The sequence below is a fragment of the Gallus gallus genome, chromosome 4 (genome assembly GCF_016699485.2).
Source record: "Gallus gallus isolate bGalGal1 chromosome 4, bGalGal1.mat.broiler.GRCg7b, whole genome shotgun sequence".
In the NCBI taxonomy this organism is placed as follows: Eukaryota; Metazoa; Chordata; class Aves; order Galliformes; family Phasianidae; genus Gallus; species Gallus gallus.
Genome location: NC_052535.1, coordinates 75,305,640 through 75,325,564, shown reverse-complemented (window position 1 = coordinate 75,325,564; position 19,925 = coordinate 75,305,640). Strand labels below are relative to the sequence as shown.

Sequence of the window (19,925 nt, the reverse complement as noted above, 5' to 3'; positions counted from 1 at the left end):
CTAAATTATTTTGCTTAACCCTTGGCTGTATGGCTTAAATATATAATTCTGTAGGCAAATATTGTCAAAAATCCATGATGAATAAAGCAAAAAATGCACATAGAGCCATTTCTGTGCTTTAATGGGACAAAAATCTTCCTGACAGCACTCAGGTGGAGTGCACTTGTACCTCTTAGATACTGGGCATGAAGGGTATATTACTATGAGTACATAATTCCTTATTTTGGCACTGGATGTGATGTTTGTCCGCATCTACTACTAAAACAGCCAGCACTGATGACTGCTCTCACCTGTCAGTGCTGCCGGCCTCACAGGTTCTGGCCTACTTCTCCCATCCTGTTGCTTATCCTGTTGACTAGAGTTGTGCTTTGCCCAGATGCTAAAACTGACTGAATTGGCCTGGTTTACCTCTTGTGTTTTTTCATTAAGTTTCTAAGGCAACTAGAAAGCCTTACCACTGATCTGCTGCTTCCTTGGCAGCACTATTGCATTGATTGTCCAGCAACTTGAATCAAAATTACATCTCTCTTTCATATATGTCTAATCGTTTCCTTAGACAAAATCCTATAGATTAAAATTTCCATCATCTGCCTTTTAAATTGCTTAATTACTTTATTTGTATGCAAAGCATGTACACAAGAACTAGCACCACATGCTCAGTACAAGCTATATATGTTTGAAAGCTATTTCAAAGCTATTTTGAAAGCTGCATGTCTTTCTCCACACACCACCACAAGCAAACAGTCATTTGTCTTTCAGTGGACTATGAGTATCTTTCTTTCCAGTTCCTACTTTAGATGCACAGCCACAGTAATTGGACTTCGTAATTTTTGCATCTTTCTAGCACTAATGGCCTTTGCACAGTTTCTTTTGGGCACTCAGTCAACAGGAAGCTTTTACGCTTGGGATGTAAGCAGGCTGAGATTGGAACATTTCATTGCATGGATGTACAATGCTTAGCACAGTCCTCATTCTGGAGCCACTGAAGCTCTGCTCTTGTACTATTTCATCTGAAACTGGCAACAGAATTTAACACTTCTAGTTTATGTGAGCTTGGCATGATCAATCTATTTCAGTATTTGCCTGAGTGCTGTTTAAAGATCTGTAGTAATCAACAAATTTCTATCATTGGAGAGCTGAGACTATGGCATTTAATTTCAAAGTTGCAGCACTATCTCACAGTCTAAACAGCCATTACTTAGCAATGAGGATGCTGTTTCTGATTCCTTTTCTAGAATATGCCCATCTATCGTGATTTGCATTCAAAATAAGTTATTTGTAAATTAGGAGTTCTTTAAATTAGAATACCTATTAATGCCATGTATTCACCCTGTGTAATTAAAAGTTCAGAGTGACATACTATCACCAGCACTAAGTACCATAAATAAATAAAAAGTCTGGTTTTGCACAAACAAGAAGGATCCAGTCCTGCTCTGTAAGCCACATAATACCTCAGTGTAGTGAAGTGGGTATTTCTCTGTTTGCACATAACAGTGAAAATCAGGGTCCTAATGACAACTGATTATTATTGTATGTACTATAATTAAATAATAGACAGCTTCCATTTTCTACTTGTCTTTCATTACATGTGGGAATAGAGTTGTATTTAATAATTCAAACATCAATTTTTGCAAAACACATGCCCTGAACCCAGTCTTTTCCATTATTACAAAAAGAGCTCAGGTCACAAAATTAGCTGTAGTTAAAAAAGAAGAAAACTCAGAGTAGCAAAAGTCAAAGATGATGGACATGAATGCACAAACATACCTATAATAAAATATCTGGAATTAGAGTAGTTTATAGAATAGATATTGGTGAAAAAAAAGAAGAAGAAAACAGAACAAGTACACTACAGCAATGAACAACAAGATTTAATGACAGTGTTAATTGCTAAATCATATTTCAAACCTGATAGTATTTGGAACATTGGAATGAACTTGTAGTATCTTGTGCTCTAAAAAGGCAGTGCCTTTGTGGAAAGACACAGTTACTGGTCCAACCACTGTTATGATATGAATAGGGAAAGAAGGAATTAAGTTGAGCCTAAGAAGGTGGGGGAAGGCATTTCAATCCTTGTTTCTTGCTTCTTAAACCTATTTTCATTGGAAACAAATTGTATTAATTTTTCCCAGGTAGAGTCTATTTTGCCTTTCTTGGTGACTGGTGAGTGATCTTCCTGCTTTTATCCCAAACTGTGCATTTTTCTGTCATATTTTCCACCCCTGTTCTTTAGAGGCAGTGGAGTGAGAGCAGCTGATTGGGAATATTGTCCTTACACCTACATACATGTTTATTTTCCTTAAGGCAAGAGCTTGTAATGCAGTTTTCCATAAATTGGAATTCAAATGCACATCTAATTCCTGATTTTCTGTGTTTGTATAGTTCTGCCTTTTAGTAAGGGAAAGCCATCAAACAGTACTTATTCTATTTATCTTCTAGAGTGGGAACTCGGAAAGAGCTGAGCAAATGTGTCTTCACGTTCAGTGATCCAGTTCTTAAAAATGTTTTCACTCTAGTCCTTTTTTCCTTATTTTGAATGCCATAGAGATTATTTTCTGCATGTAAACGGAATATCTGCTCCTATTTGTCTTCTATTTTTTAAATTGATTTTTACTTTTTAATTTATGATGATGGATAATTATTTTTGGACATTCTGTTATTCCAAGAAAAAAACTGGGAACAAAAAAAAAAGGAAAGATTGTGTTCTGAGCATTGCAATCGCATACAAGAAGGCACGCCTATTTCCTAAAAGCATTTAGGCATTACAGTCTGCTCTCTGTACACCCTTACAGTCACTGGAAGAGGATACCTTCCTTGCTTCTTTATTGCAGAAAACCTTTTAAAAAGCTTTCCACCTTTTTCATTATTATAACCGCTACTAAATGTGATTACTTAAAACAAATACGTGGCTTCTCAGCAGCACTTCTGAATAGGAGTGCAGCCCGAGCTGCTGTGGGGGAAGCGCAGGGGGCTGCCTCCAGCGTGCTGCTGCGGCTGGGCGCATTGTGCATTACTCCCTAATACCCCACTTGGCAGCTTGCCCAGATTGCCTTCCATTTGAATCTGAGTTCTGAATGGTTTTCAATTAATGTAACAAGGCTAATTAACTGTATAAGAGCAGGGATTTTCCTAAGTGTTACTGACAATGCATCGTTTTGATATTACCTTGGAAATTCAGTGTTTCTTATTCAGAAAGAAAAATACACAAAGCTAGTGGGTTGCTGAGGGGTCAAAATAAGGAACATGAATTTCTTTTTTTGCTTCTGAACCTGAACAAACCACAAGATTACTAGAAACAATTAGTCTGAACAGAATGAGACACCTTTCAGACTGGTTCTCCAACAACTTTATCAGTCAGCTTCTGCTGAAGTTAGTATCATAAAGAAACATTAGTTTGATTTCATAGCTGAAGATCTGTAGAGATTCCCTGTACTGGTTCCTAGTGCTCAGGAGTAGGAACTGTTAACATAACCATGATGTACAACAGAAGACCATTCCCTGGGCTCCTTTTTGTGGTTATACAGTCTTTTGGTGATGGAGTTTCAGTGCTGGACAGTGTTGAAAATTTCCCCACTTCATTTTGCCTAAGCCCTGGCTTGGGTAGCATCCTGAACATGGAGAGATTATTGAAGCCTCCATTACTCAAGGTTCTTTACATGAACATGTAACCAAGTATGCCAGTTAGTGTATCTCTGTCTTGTGGGGGTATCATCCCTTGCTGGAAGATGATGAAATGTGATCTGTATTATATGATCTATTAAATACTGTCAGATGGCAACAGGTTCCAATAACCACAGCCTTTTGACATTTGAATGATGTACCTGAAACTGAAAGTACAGGCATCGATATGCTAACCCTCTGAGACCTGAGATTTTATGGAAATGTAGTTTATGGCAAATGTTTGAAATATTATGTGTATGAGAAAAGCATTCTAATAACATACTGTACTGGATACTTTATATATGATCCTATGGCTTTGTGTGTGATACATGGTACCATAATATGTATAATATCTAATACATGAGTCTTTACTGTCATTTCAATGCACATTTCTGGGTTAGAAAATATTTATTTTTACTATGAGAGCTAACTGCTAATCAATCAATTGAACTGCAGTAATTTTTCTTTCTGTTAAAGAATACTCACTTTTTTTTTTTTTTTTTTAAATATGCAACCTGAAAGAGAGTAATAAAAGAATGGGAAGATAAAACAAAATAGTAACACTTGTTTGATTCACCTTACTGAATAGCAAACATCAAGGTCAAGATCCCCCAAAACAACTTTTAGTAAGAAGAAAATTTATTATGCAGTAATATATATCTTTCTAAAACTAGTTTTAGGTATAACATGAATGTGCTATACTAATATTTTAATTTGAAAACAATCTACTTAATGCATGAGTTGTAGCCCAAGAACAATGTTCAAATTATAGTCACTACAGAACAGAATGTTTATGTGAGAGGAGAGAAATTCCTCCAGTTGTCTGGACGCATACAAACCATACTCCATACAGGATTTTCTTGTTATTGTTTTGTCTATATTTTCTTTTCTTTCTTTCTTTCTTTCTTTCTTTCTTTCTTTCTTTCTTTCTTTCTTTCTTTCTTTCTTTCTTTCTTTCTTTCTTTCTTTCTTTCTTTCTTTCTTTCTTTCTTTCTTTCCTTCTTTCTTTCTTTCCTTCTTTCTTTCCTTCTTTCCTTCTTTCTTTCCTTCTTTCTTTCTTTCTTTCTTTCTTTCTTTCTTTCTTTCTTTCTTTCTTTCTTTCTTTCTTTCTTTCTTTCTTTCTTTCTTTCTTTCTTTCTTTCTTTCTTTCTTTCTTTCTTTCTTTCTTTCTTTCTTTCTTTCTTTCTTTCTTTCTTTCTTTCTTTCTTCCCGCCTTCCTTCCTTCCTTCCTTCCTTTCTCTCTTTCTCTCTTTCTTTTGTTCGTTCTTTCTTTCTTTCTTTAATTTTAATTCAGTTCATCTGAATCTTGAATTTAGTGGCCAGCAACTAAGAAGTGAACTGTGGTAAAAGTATTTTCAATTATTTCTGCGATATTTTGCATTATCTCATCTTTAGATTCTGCTACTCTTCAAAAACAGCATAAGAAGTCCCTTGGGAATCACTTCTGCTTCTTAGAGAAAAGAGATTTCTTTGGCTATAATGCATGCCATGGCTATTCAGTATCCCATCCAAAGTTTACTCAATTAAAAAGAGAGATTCCCACTGATTTTATTAAGTCAGAGCTTCAGTAGTGCACTGTGATCTTATGTGTTTTTGGCAGAAATTATATGAAAGAAAAAGACCTGATTTTTTTTTTTTTTTTGAACAACATGTAGCTACTTTCATCTCAGCAAAATAGATGCAAAATGTTAGTGTTCTGCTTCTCTTTGTGCTCAAGTAAATATTCTGCAAGATTCAAGGCTGTGAAACATCAGAAAAAGTTAGCACCTACTGATAATTAAGGGAAATCCAATCAATAAATCACTTCTGAAATACAGCAAATAGGTAATTTGGAGACACCTACTGAAACTGCTTACCTTACTAGAGATATATATGTAATGTGTTGTGTATGGAATAAGGCTATGCTAATGCTCCATTCATGTACAGTGCATGAAAACTTCAATTTCTTTTCAAATCACTTCTGAGGAGAGGATCATAGAAAGAAACTAAACCAGTCATTGCTGACCTATGCTATGCCTTTTTATTTTTGTTTTGAAAAATCAGATATATAAAGACCAAAAAATATATTTTACCATCTGTTACTGTAAGTTGAAAGACATTGGCACAGTAGGAAAAATTAGAAAGATTTTATCAACAGCATTGTCCTTTCTCCCTTCAAAAACACAGCAAGCCATCAGCAGTTCAGGAGAATGACAGCTTAGGGATAAAAATATGAGATGATCAAAAAAAAAAAAACCCTATAAATGTTTATATTACCTTCTTTCTAACAGCATTTAATCCTTCATATTTCTGTCAACTTGTCTATCCACTTGTCTTCCACATTTCTCTCAAGATCTGTACCTTTTACGATGTAAAAATCACAGAATCACAGAATTGTAGAGATTAGATGGAACACCTGGAAATCACCCAGTCCAGCCCACTGCTATAGCAAATTCCCTACACTAGGTACACAGGAAAGCATTTATGAAGGTTTTGAATATCTCCGGAGAAGACTCCATACCCTCTCATGGCATCCTGTTCCATTGCTCTGCCATCCTCAAAGTAAAGAAGTATTTATTATGATCATATGCAACATCCTGTGTTCCAGTTCGTGCTCGTTACCCGTTGTTCTGTCACTGGACATCTTTGAAAAGAGCCTGGTCCCATCCACCTGGTTCCTGTCCATTAGATGTTTGCAAACACTGACAAGATCCCATTTCAGTCTCCTTCTGGCTGCACAGTCCCAGGTTACTCAGCCTTTCCTCACATTGGAGATGATATGGGCCCGTCATCATCTTTGTTAGCCTCTGCTGAACTCTCTCCAGTAGTTCCCTGTCTTTCTTGAATTGGAAAGCCCAGTACTGGACACAATACTCCAGATGTGGCCTCTTTAGAGTAGAGTAGAGTGGGAGGATCACCTCCCTTGACCTGCTGGCCATGTTCTTTTTAATGCATCCCAGGATACCATTGGTCTTCTTGGCCACAAGGGCACACTGGTGACTCATGGTGAACTGTTGTCCACCAGGACACCCAGGTCCTTCCCCGCAGAGCTTCATTCCAGCAGGTCAGCTCCGAACCTGTAATGATGCATGCAGTTATTTCTCCCCAGTTGCACATGCCCTTATTGAATGTCATCAGATTCCTCTATTCCCAACACTCCTACCTGTCCTGGTTTCACTGAATAGCTTCTGGTGTGTCAGCTACTCCTCCCAGCTCTGTAGCATCAGCAAACTATATGAGGGTGCATTCTATCCCTTCATCTGAGTCATTGATGAAGATGCTGAACAAACTTGGACCCAGCAGTGACCCATGTGGAGCACTGCTAGCTACAGGCCTCCAACTAGACTCTGCACCACTGATCACAACTCTCTGAGCTCTGCCAGTCAGCCAGTTCTCAGTCCACCTTCCTTGTCTAACCCACACTTCTCAATCTTACGTACAACAAAGTTACGGAAGCGACATTGGCTTTCCTCCAGTTCTCAGGCACCTCTCCCATTCTCCATGACCTTTCAGACATGGTAGAGAGCAGCTGGACAATCACATTCTGCCAGTTCTCCCAACTGTCACTTCTAATTCTTTTAACTTGGACAAATATCTGTAATTCAAAATTCCATAATTACCAGTTGTTATTAGGAGAATAGGCCCATTTAATATCAATGCCATAGTTACTCTTCTCTATTTTTGATGTAGAAATATCTTTCTCAAGTTCATTTGTAGTTTAAACTCCCAAATGTTCTAAATTAACTTAGGAAAATATTAAATTTGTGAAAAACAATTTTTATAGCTGCTGGTGTCTCCTTTCATGAATATTAATTCAAGCTGTCAGTAATAGACATTTAGCCATTTTCCTGCCTATTACACACTTCACAATACTAGTCACAGAAGAGCTGACTTTGGAAAGGAGATCTACAGATGTCTAGTCTCATCCTTGTGCTTGGAGCATGTTGCTTAACACAACCTCTAGTTGGGTTTTAAGTATTGACAAGGAAAAGTCTGCAGCCTATCTGAGCACCTTGTTCCAGTTCTCATACACCCTCACAGGAAAGATATTTTCTTTTAGACTCAAATTTTATCCTGTTAGCTAAGACCTGCTTCAGTAAATATTTACACAGCCACCTAACACAAAAGGGCTCTTGTGCAACATAAGCAAAAGAGCAACTCTAATGAAAAGTTTATTTCCAGGGCGGGATGGATGACTTGTACAGCAATAAGGTCAGCAAGGGCTAATAATAAAAGTCTAAAAACATAAGTCAATTTCTAAGTTTAAGCACACATTTTAATTCTCAAGTATTTAAAGAACACATCCATTGTCTCTGATTACGAAAGCAAGATGAACCCATTAACTCATACAACATATTGTTTTGGTATTTAGTGTCAGCAGGGTGAAGGGAGGAGGCAAAATGTTGCTAGGTCTGTTATTATTACATTCCATTATCCTTACACAAAGCTAATAGGAAACACATAATTCTTACTGTTCTTGTTTTCACTTACTAGTATTACATCTCAAGTGGGTGACCACTATCTTCGTAGATACCATACAGCAGTACTCTAGAAAGGAAGCATCGCTGCAAGTCTAAGTTCATAACTCCAAATTCCCATCCTGAGAACAAGAAATATGATTTTCTTCTGTTCAAGTTCCAGGTTAACCCTGGATACCCTCAGTGGTTCTGACTTGAGAGCAAACCTGTCCTTTGGTCACATCATGATTCAATCCTTACCCAGTCATAATTATTTCAGTTCATCTCCAGTGAGACTTCACTTGTTTCAGGTTTGGTTTGGTCGTTTATTAAGGAGAAAATCTGGATTTTTTTCACTCCAAGTTTGAGAGGTTTTTATTTCACTTTATAGCACCCCCACTCCCTTTCCTACTGACACAAACACATGAATGCTCTCAAAGGGGTTACTAAGGAAACCAGAAACTATGGTAACCTAGACTAGAAGCACTCTTATTTATCCAAGGAGAGGGAAAGGAAAATTCAGGCAGTGCATACTGCAGTCACACTGAAGGTCCTGATCTTTCCTTTTAGATGCGGCAGATCTTCAGTTTCTCAGCAGACATCATGCCTTGCAGAAACATCACTATTCATGTAGATGAATGTAAATGCAGGTAAATGGATTTGGGCAATATTACTACACCAAATTTGTAAATGATTTTACATTTTCCTTTTATCATCAGGTAAAAATAATGCTAAATTATATTATTCTTTGAACGTTATTGCAGCATGGTCACCTATGCACCACAACGTCTTTCTTTGCTCTAAGTGCTCTTCTCAGAACCCCTTTCTAAAAGCCTCACCCTGCACATATTTATAATCACTTTCAGTTCTGCTGCTATAAAAAGACTATGATGAGCTGGTGAAATGCACTACCATTGCTAAGTATGCCACTTTGCTAGAAGTGAGGGGAGCTCAGAAGCTCAGCAAACTGGTCAGGAGATACTGCCTTGTAGAAATTGATGTTTTACCACCAAACTCAGTAACAGAACATTCTCTGATTGCTGCATACCCAATAAAATTTAGTAATGTTAATGAAAAAATAATAGATATCATAATAGAAGATCTTAATCTTGACCATGTTCTTTCTTTTGTAACTTTGTGGAAAATAAGAGTTGTTTATGCTGCAGGATAAGCTCATTAATTTAGAAACAAGAAGATTCAAGTTGCCTATGGCTGAATGGCATACATTTTTATGTCTTTGCTAATGGTCTGATTCAGTGACCCAGGGTAGAATATTGAACAGCACCAATGCAAATAGACTTCTGAAGTATGTGAGTATTCCAGCAAGATCACTGCTTGAATCGCAGTTATAGAGCTGGACCTAATGTTAGTGAAAGTGTAAGCTTTAGCAGAAAAAAATGGTGACAGTGGTCAACATGATGTTTGATGTATCTGTGCAATAAATTTTTTGCATCAAGGCATTTTTTCTAAGTGAAGAATGTGGCTGTCATGTTTAAAGGAGAATAAAAAGTTTTTTTTTTTTTAAAGTTTGTACTCTTTCAGTGTATCATCTGGTAAATATGAAAAAAGGAAAATAAAATAATGTCTGTAATACCATACATTACTGAATTAGACAGAACATGAAACACTGTATTACCTGTATATGCCTATTAACAACTGGATGTGATCAGCAATAGCAAACTGATTGGTATCATGCACAAAATGGTTGATGCTGAAAAAAATGTTCTAGGCAGAACTGTGGCATTTTGTGCATGTAAACTGAAGAGATGAGAGATGATGCAAAATCCCTCCCATTTAGCATATCCACTTCAGAGGTAGCCAGGATTTCGTTGCTATGAGAGAGGAAGGAAGCTGACCTGTTTTGAATGGTACACAGAGCTTTTTAGTCACACAAGCAAAGACATAAGTACGAGGGAAAAGAACTGTCTGATGTTAACATATTAAAGGAGTTAATTAAATGGGGAAGTCACATTATAAAAAGGCACAAAGTCCTTTTGCTATCTGCATGAATTATGACCTAAGGCTGGCAGTACGTGTTCTGTTGGATTAGAAAATATTTACAAAGTAAACTCTGGCTTGGAGGATGTGAATTGGGTACTAAAAACTTACCTGAAATTTTACTGCTATCATTTACTAATTAATACTTTAGTGGGAGGATCTACAATACCTAATGGAGAACAATTTCCCATAGTTACAATTCAGTTGAATGTTTTTTCTTGCTTTGACAAATACTTTAGAGAAAAGAAAAAGGGAAACTAGTGTGTATACTGGGCAGGACAAATGATTTTATGCTAGGTTCATTTCTACTAATGTTACATTAATACGGAGCATTTGAATCAACAGTGTCCCTCCCTGTATGCATTTTACAGGTAAAAACCCCTGGTTATGCAACTGTGGGGCATGGTCTACAAAGGTGATTCTGCTCAGAGTCTGTGCTGGAAGCATTGCGGAAATGCCCCAGACTCGTTTTCCCCGGGTAGCTCAGTAGGAGCAGAAAGCAAAAGAAGGAGTAAGCAAATTAAAAGCAGGAACCTTTATCTCCAGCTGAATTCAGGTGTACCAGTGTAGCAGGAAAGTCTCATTCCAAGGCTCTATAGATGGAGGAAATCTGCTTTGCTATGGAGCTCAGCAACTCTATAGAAAGAGGAGAGAGATGAGAAATAAAGACACTAAAGAAAATACTAATCATCTGAAAACTTCCCGTGTTTAGGCAAATGATTCCTTTCCATTCAGCAAACTATACAAATAAAGCTTACCAGGTGTATTAACTTTTCCATAGGACATCTGCTATTAGTGATCCCTTGGCCCACGATATTCATTCTATGGAACACTGCTTCTGCCCCTGAGCCCATGACTCCAGCACAGCTGGGTCCGTGTTTCTCTTTTATTCCTCTGTGTTCACATCTGTTCCTTTGAGTAGGGAATATGCAAGTGAGATTTTTCAGCAGATCAGCTTGCCAAAGGATGTCATTTAATCACTGAATGTGACTTTCTGTATATCAGAGGCTGTTACATTGCACATTCATCTCCCTCTGATCCAAAAACTTCAATTAGAGGAAGTAATTCCAAATATCATGATCCTCAATGATCTGTTGCAAGCAGCAGAGGAAGTTCACACCTTCCACATCCCATGAGCTGAGTACCTTAGTCAGACACACTAAGAAAGTGCACTGTACAGTAGCAGAAAGTACAGATTGACCTCTCCTGTGTCCCATCTCTAATGTGTATCAGTATCATCAGTCTTAAAAAAATAAATAAAATGCTTCCTTTCCTTCTGACTGTATCTATCTGTTTTGTGCTGCAGGAGAAAGGAAGGGAAATCTTCCTAATGTCATTAAGGGACTGACTGAATCCCTGAGGTGTGAGTTTTCGTTAATGAAATACTATGTGAAAGCCAGACCAGCATTACTTTTCTCCAGTTCATTTTGTACATGGCAGATGTGGATCTTCCAGGGACTAAAATGACACCAGGCTCTCATGTGGATCACTTTCCTTCCCATTTGTTCCTCACCACATAGCAATGCACACTGCTTCAGCTTTCTCCTTGCTCCTGGGACGTCAGCTCTGTGCAGGGCTGTGCCTACTGCTGCTCCCTCACACGCAGGAGCTCCTGAAGCAAGTGAGAAGCTGGAGCACAATGCCCTAACACAGGCATCTGCACTGCTCTCAGGAGCCTCAAAGCCCTGCTTAAACCTTGTTTTGTGTGGTCTGGCATGGGAGCAGTTCTATGCCATAGGGGGATTGCCTGCTGTTCCTGATTCACCTTCAGCTTGACCATATCTGACCCTGAAACCACACTGAGTCTCCTGATCCTTTAGAATAGCCCCAGACTGTTCCAGAGAGCTTCCCACATAGTTACCGTGGGATTCTTGGAATGCGAGACACTCAATTTTTACTGAAATAATTAATTTTAGCAAATGCTCTTTCACATCTTTCTTTGTCAACAGATGGTAAACCTTCTATTGCATCCTTAACATCATATGGGATGCAACTTGTCCTTCTGCTTCATTACAGATATGGAATAGAAACAAATACTGAAATAATAGTTATGCCAAACATGTGTAATTACTAGTAGTTTTAACTTCTACATCTAACAACAGACATAGTAATGAACTTTGTTTTATTTTTATTTTTTTGGTGTGTTTTGGCCATAGACAACTCAGTATTGTACTGGAAAAGTTGACTAGGGAGATCTATGCTAGCAAAAAAAAACCTGGACATTTTGTCATGGATCTGGCTGAAAAGCAAAATGTTTTTGTAGTTACTTTGGGTTCAGTAGAGCTTATTATGCTCCAGGTCAACACTGTTTCCTAGGAACGTGGTGGATTTATGCACTGAGTATCTTTTGATCATATCCCTGGGCAGTTTGGGCTCTGGGCTCCTGCCATGCCCATGCTGCTGTGCTCATTCAGGAAGCTCTTCTGGAGTTGGAGTTGTGAGAAGTTCAATCCTGAGAAACCGAGATGATTCTTGAGGAGCGAAACTAAGTTGCTGTATTCACATCCTCAGCCTTTGTATAGTATAAAAGAAGTTGAACTGTTTCTGGGCAGAAGATTTCCGAGGATTAATGCATCTGTTTTATTATTTCTGAGATGGAGCCATCAAATGCTATCAAACTCAGCAAGTTTTAAATCCTTAGCAAAAATCCTTCTTCACTCAGAAGCTGATGAAATGTCCAAGTGAAAAACAGAGCAGAAAATGTGACAACAAAAATATATTTTCTTATGACTCAGGTTCTCATAATACTAGGGTTTGGAATAGGAACAGTTAAAATACTTTGCAGAGGGAGGAAAGCACAGCATAATTAGACTTAAATTTTGTTTATCCGATTGCCTGGGGTGAGAGGAAAAGACATGCCATTTATTTATAAATCTAAATAACTAACTGAAATAAAATGTGAATATGCAAGAACACTGTTAGAACTGAAGAAGATGGTTTAATTGTGTATTTTACTAGCCAAAATCATGCTGTTTCACTGAGATCAAATTTAGAGCTGAAATCAGGTAGGTGAAAAAGTGTGATGGCTTCGTGGTATTCTTTATCAAGGCACTCTGTTTTTAATTAAAAAGTAAGAAGAAAACTGGGCACAATATCCACTTTTATTTAGAAACAAACTGAGGTAGTGGTCTTCCATGAGATCATTATTTTTGGCAGAGGCTGAGAGGTGAAGAAACAGTAGGAGGTCTGTACTCTCCTGCAAATAATGAACAATCTCTTACCTTAAAATGAGCTATCAGAAATGCTTCATAAAATGTAAAAATTTACATTTTTGTACATTACATTACATTGATGTAATGAACATTAGCATGTTCTGTTGTTGCACATGATCTGCTAGAAGATATCTAATTCTCCTTACCCCTATTTTACTATCAGTTTTACAGTCAGTGTCACGCAACATTTATTTCTTTCTTCTTGACTTCTGCCTAACAAAGAACATGATTCTTTCGAGTTTTCATTCTGTGCTATTCTGTACAAGATGTATAATTAAGTTATATCTAAAGTGACTGACAAATAACTATTGGATAGATACAAGCTATCATAAAGTTTCCTCAACAGTAGTGAAAATGTATTCTAAAATGTGGAACCTCAGTCTCCACTACCCAGATGTGAGGGAGGTGCACTGCCCAATCAAAAACATATTTCCCCCATTTCTAAACTACAGTTTTTTTTTTCCAGTTTCCTTCAGTACATGACAAGTAAGCTTTCCCTTCATTAAGAAATAAAAAGAACTAAAAGAAGCTAGGTGCCAACTCTGATAAATAAAATCATGTCTGATTAGTATGCCTGCCTTTAAAAGCCAACAAGTTTCACTATGCCCTGCAGTGGCATTAGGACATGAAAATCTGTTTGAAGAAGCACAGATCCTCACTCTTATTCTGAAAACCCTAATTGCTACATGTGGCTCTCAGGGTAAGTACAGAAAAGACCAGGACTGAACACAAAGGATTTGATATAGTCTAGAGGGTGCCTCAGATATCTATTGCCAGAGCAGAGGTCAAAATCTGACAAAAACTTTTGAGAAAGAACAGCTCAACATTCAGAATGATATGGGATTTCCAGTTCATTGACATTATGAGTTTTTGTTTTTCCATGGGAAATAATGTGCCGTGTTTACAAGTTCTTGTCAAATTTCAGAGTCTCAAAGGGATGGACAGTATATAAACAATTGCTTACAATTTTTAGCCTCATATCCCCCAAAAATTAGCATTGAAAGCCATGTTCAGGCAGCTGAAAAAATAAGAGCCCTTTGTTACTCATTCATGCCTCCAAGAAAGTCACATCTCTTAGTCTATCTCTCTTCTCATACTTTACCTACTTTATTCTGACTTCAAATATGTGCGTCTGAAAATTGAGTAAAAGAGTTACTCTCAGAGCTTTCTGTTACTGTTTTGTTTTCTATTGAGTTTACATGCAACCCCTCTCCCTCTGTTTTCCACTTGAATTACTATTAGAATTCAAAAAGGAACACTTTGGTACGTCCTCTAGTGCAGTATTGAGGACTCCATGGAATTGCTAACAGATATGACCAACCAAGGGGAATCTGTTATAGTCCATTTAAAAGAAACAGAAAACATCTGACTGTAAAGGGTGGAAAGTATAATTAATTTTAAAAGCAAGCATAGAGTTTATGAAGCAAGGATTTCTAACCACTGTTTGTGCTTTGAAATTAAATGCATTAATTTTGTAATACATGAATGCATCATGAAGCAGCAATATTTTGAACCTCATTACGGAGGAAATGTTTGATTGAACCCGAAGTTGAATAAAGATATGGCTCCTTTAGAAGTTAGTTTTAGATAATAGACATTCTGATATCCAGAAAATAATCAGGAAATCACCAAAGTCATGATTTCATATCAGCAAAGAGATCAATTTTCCTAAAACTCATCCAGGTTCAGTGATGCAGTGAAGATAACAGAAATAGAAAAACAGAAGAAATGCAAAAGAGAGGGAGAAAGTACTTTCAATCTAAAGCAAAGAAAACTGGTTGTAAGCTAAATGTTGCAAAAGTGTCATGGCTACCAATAAAAAGGATAAAACATATATTTTTTTTTTTTTGAGGACTTTGAGAACAAAGGACTCTACTTATTGGTTAGACCATGATGAAATTGAACATAGCTGAAGTGAAAATAGCTACTCAGGAAATATTCAACAGCAGTTCCTACACCCTATTTGGAAAAGTTGATGTGCAGGAGACAAATGAGAACAAGGAAGAATTTTCTGGCCTGCTCGCGGGAGCTGAGCTGATACTGTTGTTGACGTTAATAATTGGAGACAAGAGTTTGAAAAGAATTGCCTGAGATATCTAGTCTGCTACTGTTAATTTTAATAAACATTTGAATACCAGGAAGTTCCATACAGTTGGAGAGCTCCATCTGTGCCAGGAATTCAAAAGGTCAAAAGAGATAGCTATGTAAATATATCCTGGTTATCCTGAAATAAATCCAAGAGAAATAATGTGAGAAGTGTTATCTGATTAAAGAATAAGAGTACAATTGATAGTTAATGTGACTTGAAGCAAATAATTTTTTCATGGATTGAATGTGAAGTTTGATGCATAGTTTTCTGTAGAGATATAGGCCAGTTTTTTTTTTTTTTTTTCCCCAATAAGTTCAGTGAATAATATTCTCGTGAAAAATTAGCTTTACAGCATTGCCAAAAAGCACGTGACAAATGAACTAAAGATGAGATATATGACATTTCAGGAGCTTGCCAATGGTGAATCATTGTCAAATATCTTTCCAAGTGAAGTAGATCGGTGTTAGGCTCAATGTTGTTTCAACATTTCAGCAATGATCTGAGGAAGCAAATATAAAATCAGTGATGATAAAATGTGCAGATGACATGGAGATTGACAGAGATGTAAATAACATGCGAGATTTGGCAATTATTTAGAAAAATTAGTTGGACCTGTTCAAGAAAATAAGGATGTTTTAACAGTAATTTTTGTGGAAGCATTTATCAGAGAACTGAGAATTCAGACAAGAATAGGAGAGTTCAGTCTGTGTGTACAGACGATAGTTTCTGTCTTACCTGTGTCTTTTGCTGTATGAGTTTTTTCATGAACAAAGAGTCTATATTTTTGCATTTATAAATTTAGCCCAGCAATTTTAGTTCTGTTCACAGAAGTTCAGAACTTGTACCTACGATCGTCTTGCACAAGAATGTTTCTTGCTAGGACCTTAGTATCATCTGCATGATAAAACAAATTTACATGTGCTTCTCTTGAACATTCAGCATGCTGCTTGTGGAAGGCAATGTAAATAGCAGTGGAAGTCACTTAAAGGTAAATTGGACATACACAGATATACACAGCATTTTTGGAAATGAAGCTACCAGCACATATGTAGTACATATCTTCTTTCAAATATTGGATAATGATTGGTTTGTATTGTTTGACCAACCACCATTAGAGCTGATCTTGAAGTCTCAGTTGAAGTACGCCTGCTTGTTTGCTTCCAGGTTCATTTCTAGCAGTATTTTTTGTTCCGCATGGTATCCACAGCACCAGAATACCATCTAGCCTGCATATAAACCTCACTTTGATTTGAGTGACTTTACTTGGGAAATTCTAATTATTATTTTAGAATCAATTCTTACTCCCCAGATTTTATATCCCCGATCTCAATTAGGATTTTCTACTTTAGCAGAAGCTCAAGTCCATTACAATCATTGTTTCCCAGATTACAGCTCTGAGCTGGTCACTGTCTAATGTTACGGGAAGATTTAGGAAAAAAACACACAATGCTAATTTAAGATACACTCAGAAACTAATTAAGGATAATGCCTTAGAATTTTGTAGAAGAAAATATAAGCTACAGCAAGATAACTATGGCTTTTGTACTTACAAGGATCTTGTATGTTCAGGTGCAGCAGAATTTTAAAAAAATATGAGGCAAAATGTTGAAATGAGAATGATTCAATTTTTTAATTGTGTTGAATGTTTAGAGAAAATTCATATGACAACTGTCTTCAGAAAGACAAGCTCTTTATCAGGCTACTGCAAACTGTTTTCATGAATTTGTAATAAACACAGAATCTCAATTTTAATTGAAAAGTGATTGTGTGCTTGAAAGCTTCTTGTTCTTTTTTCCGGCTACCTTAGTAGATATAATGGAAGATACATCCTTGCTTCATTTTAATTGGCTGCATCCTCTATACTGGCTTTTACTCTTTCAGTCAGTAAGAGTGGTAGTGTACTGGCACAGGCTGCTCAGGGAGATGGTGAAGTCACTGTCCCTGGAGGTGTTCAAGAAAAGGGTAAACGTGGCACTGAGGGTTTTATGGTTTAGTGGGCATAGTGGTGATGGGTAGGCTAATAGCCATCCTTAATAGCCATAGCTTAATAGACAAGATGGTCTTAATGGTTTTTTCCAACCCTGATAATTCCATGATTCTAAGACCAGCACATACTGATGCTTGATGAATGATAATGCTGACCATTTCTCTGGGTCTGTAATATGAAACTAATGACAAGTTTTATTTAAAAAATTGTGTTTTTTTTTTTTTTTTAGGGGATGAGAGAATGCTTTTTTAAGGCAAAGTTGTGAAGAGTTGTGTCATTTCTGTAAAAGAAAAAGTAGGAGGAGAATGAGAAAGATTTTTCTACGAAGCTTAACAGAGAAACTGAGAGAATATCATCAAAGACTGCTCTTTTTTGAGGTTAGTCAGTTTGATCCTTGTTTTATTCTTGTTTGAAAATAATTGCAGGAAGTAATTTTTCACTTTACACAGGATGATTGATTATTTTTATTTGTTACTGTGTAGTTGTGTCCACAGAAGCACCCTTGACTATGAATGTGGAAATCGAATCCATAAACTTCTGAAGTATTTGTGTATAGGACTTTTAAGATACTGATTTCAATGCTTTTGAAGGACTTCGCCTTATGATTTGAAAAATGCATGAATAAATTTATTATATTTGATTGTTTGCTATTTACATTTTGTTGAACGTTTAATACTGACTTACCAAGTACCTGTATTATAGGACATCTTCTCTTCCACACCAGAAATCATTCACAAATGGAGATTTCTAGAACTATACAGTTATTTCTGTCATTCCATCTAGAAGGAGTGGATTGCTTTATTCTCAAGGGTTACATACATTTATGTGGAGAACTTTCCTCTTTAAAAGTATTTTAATTTTCATGACACATGCTTACACTTATTTTTCCCTTAGATGTTTTATGTTATAACTGAGCCAAACATGAAACTTGCAGTTACACATTTCACATACTTCTATCTAAAGTAGTTCCCTTGAGGATGATGCGTGAATTATTTGCAAAGATATTTCATAGGTAACAGGCTAATAGTACAGTTTAGAGCAGAAAATTAATATGATGATACAAATCTTAGGGAACATACCAAACAAAACAAATCCTGCACAACGCTGGTTGGTTTCTCTAAGTATACATATATATCTTTTATTATTCTCTGATCACCACTAACATACTTCATACACTTTCATACAGCCTGTGAAACACAAATTTCACACAAATTTTATTGTTATATGGTCAAAACTCAAAAAGCCTCTCTGGCAGAGCTTTCTCTCTAGGATGCAGAGGGAGCTTTCTTTGTGTATAGCTAGCACATATTTTTTAAGCTGATGGATGGAAGAGATTATGTGTGCCCTGGGAGAAATAATACATCACCAAAGGCTTCTCTGGAACGTCAGCATATTTTTCCTTATACTTGTGTACTATACAAAGACCTTACTAAGTTATATATTGCTGATCAGCGTACTATTAATTTACATCTCTACTTAAGGAAGATACGTTACAGAATCAAATGCTTTTCAGGATAAAATCAGTAAATTAATTTTTAATTTACATTTTGACTATTGTTTTTCTGTTTTGCCAAGAATGAGGTAGAACAGCTGCAGGGACAGCAGGCAAATATGGCTTACACATTTAGAGGTTAAATGTATTTTATATACACACTATTTAAAATTGAATGTGATTTTTTCACTCCCAGAAGGCAGTAGCATTGAAAAATACAGACTAAATATTTTAATAAAGTTCAGGATATAGGAAACCAATTTCGTTTTGAACGCCAAAATCAATATTCACTGGATTAAGTAAGTGATTTTTTTCTTTTTTTTTTTTTTTTTAAACTGCCAGATTAGTGATTAGCTTGGAATGATCATTAAGAAATGTGTAGATCTATTCTTATGAGAATGACAGTCTTATCATGCTAAAGGTGTACTCACAAGAATATTCAGCTCTCACTAAAATAAATTAAAATCTTGGTATAAATTCACAAAATAAAGCTTTCTTGAAGACTGTGATTATAAATATGTTTGGGGTAAACTTCACATATATACATGAATTGCCAGAATAAGACCTGCCTGTTCAGCGTTTTGGAGAATCAAATTCAAATGTCTGAATCAATCGCTATTGATTCGATTTCTGTGGCTGTGAGATTTGTCCCTGTGGAGAGGGAAGAATAAAAGCAACAAACATTCGCAAAAAGCAGCTCTACCAGCTGTAATAAAAATCTTCCTCGTGGATGAGTGCAAAGCAAGCAAAATTGTGATAAGTGCTGTTTGAGGAGCTGTCTCTTCCACAAAAGTATGAGATGAGAGAGGGTACAGATCAAACATAAAATAAATGCATAAGAACATAGGGATGGAAACTGTAGCCTAAATAATCATATTTAATCCACTGTAATCGTCAGAGAAAATACAACTTTTAAGTGTTCACAGTATCATCTGTGCTGCACACTATCTGTTCTCTACATCTCATATACAATAAAGCAGTTCTTCATCCAGTTACAAACATAAGCTTTGAAAGCAAAGATGAAATTTAGCTAAGGTGTTCCATTGGAGGA

General features: G+C 36.5%; 1 long non-coding RNA gene across 2 annotated transcripts in view; it reads left to right on the top strand.

The window, feature by feature from the left end:
• Positions 1-8,637: 8,637 nt before the first annotated feature.
• Positions 8,638-19,925, top strand: part of LOC101750905 — a 174,082-nt gene continuing 162,794 nt past the window's right edge. The window contains exons 1-2 of one of the 2 annotated variants that reach the window (XR_003075057.3): positions 8,638-8,746; positions 17,612-17,759. This is a non-coding gene — a long non-coding RNA (uncharacterized LOC101750905). The remainder of the gene's footprint in view (positions 8,747-17,611; positions 17,760-19,925) is intronic. The other variant, XR_006939226.1, reaches the window with a different exon arrangement.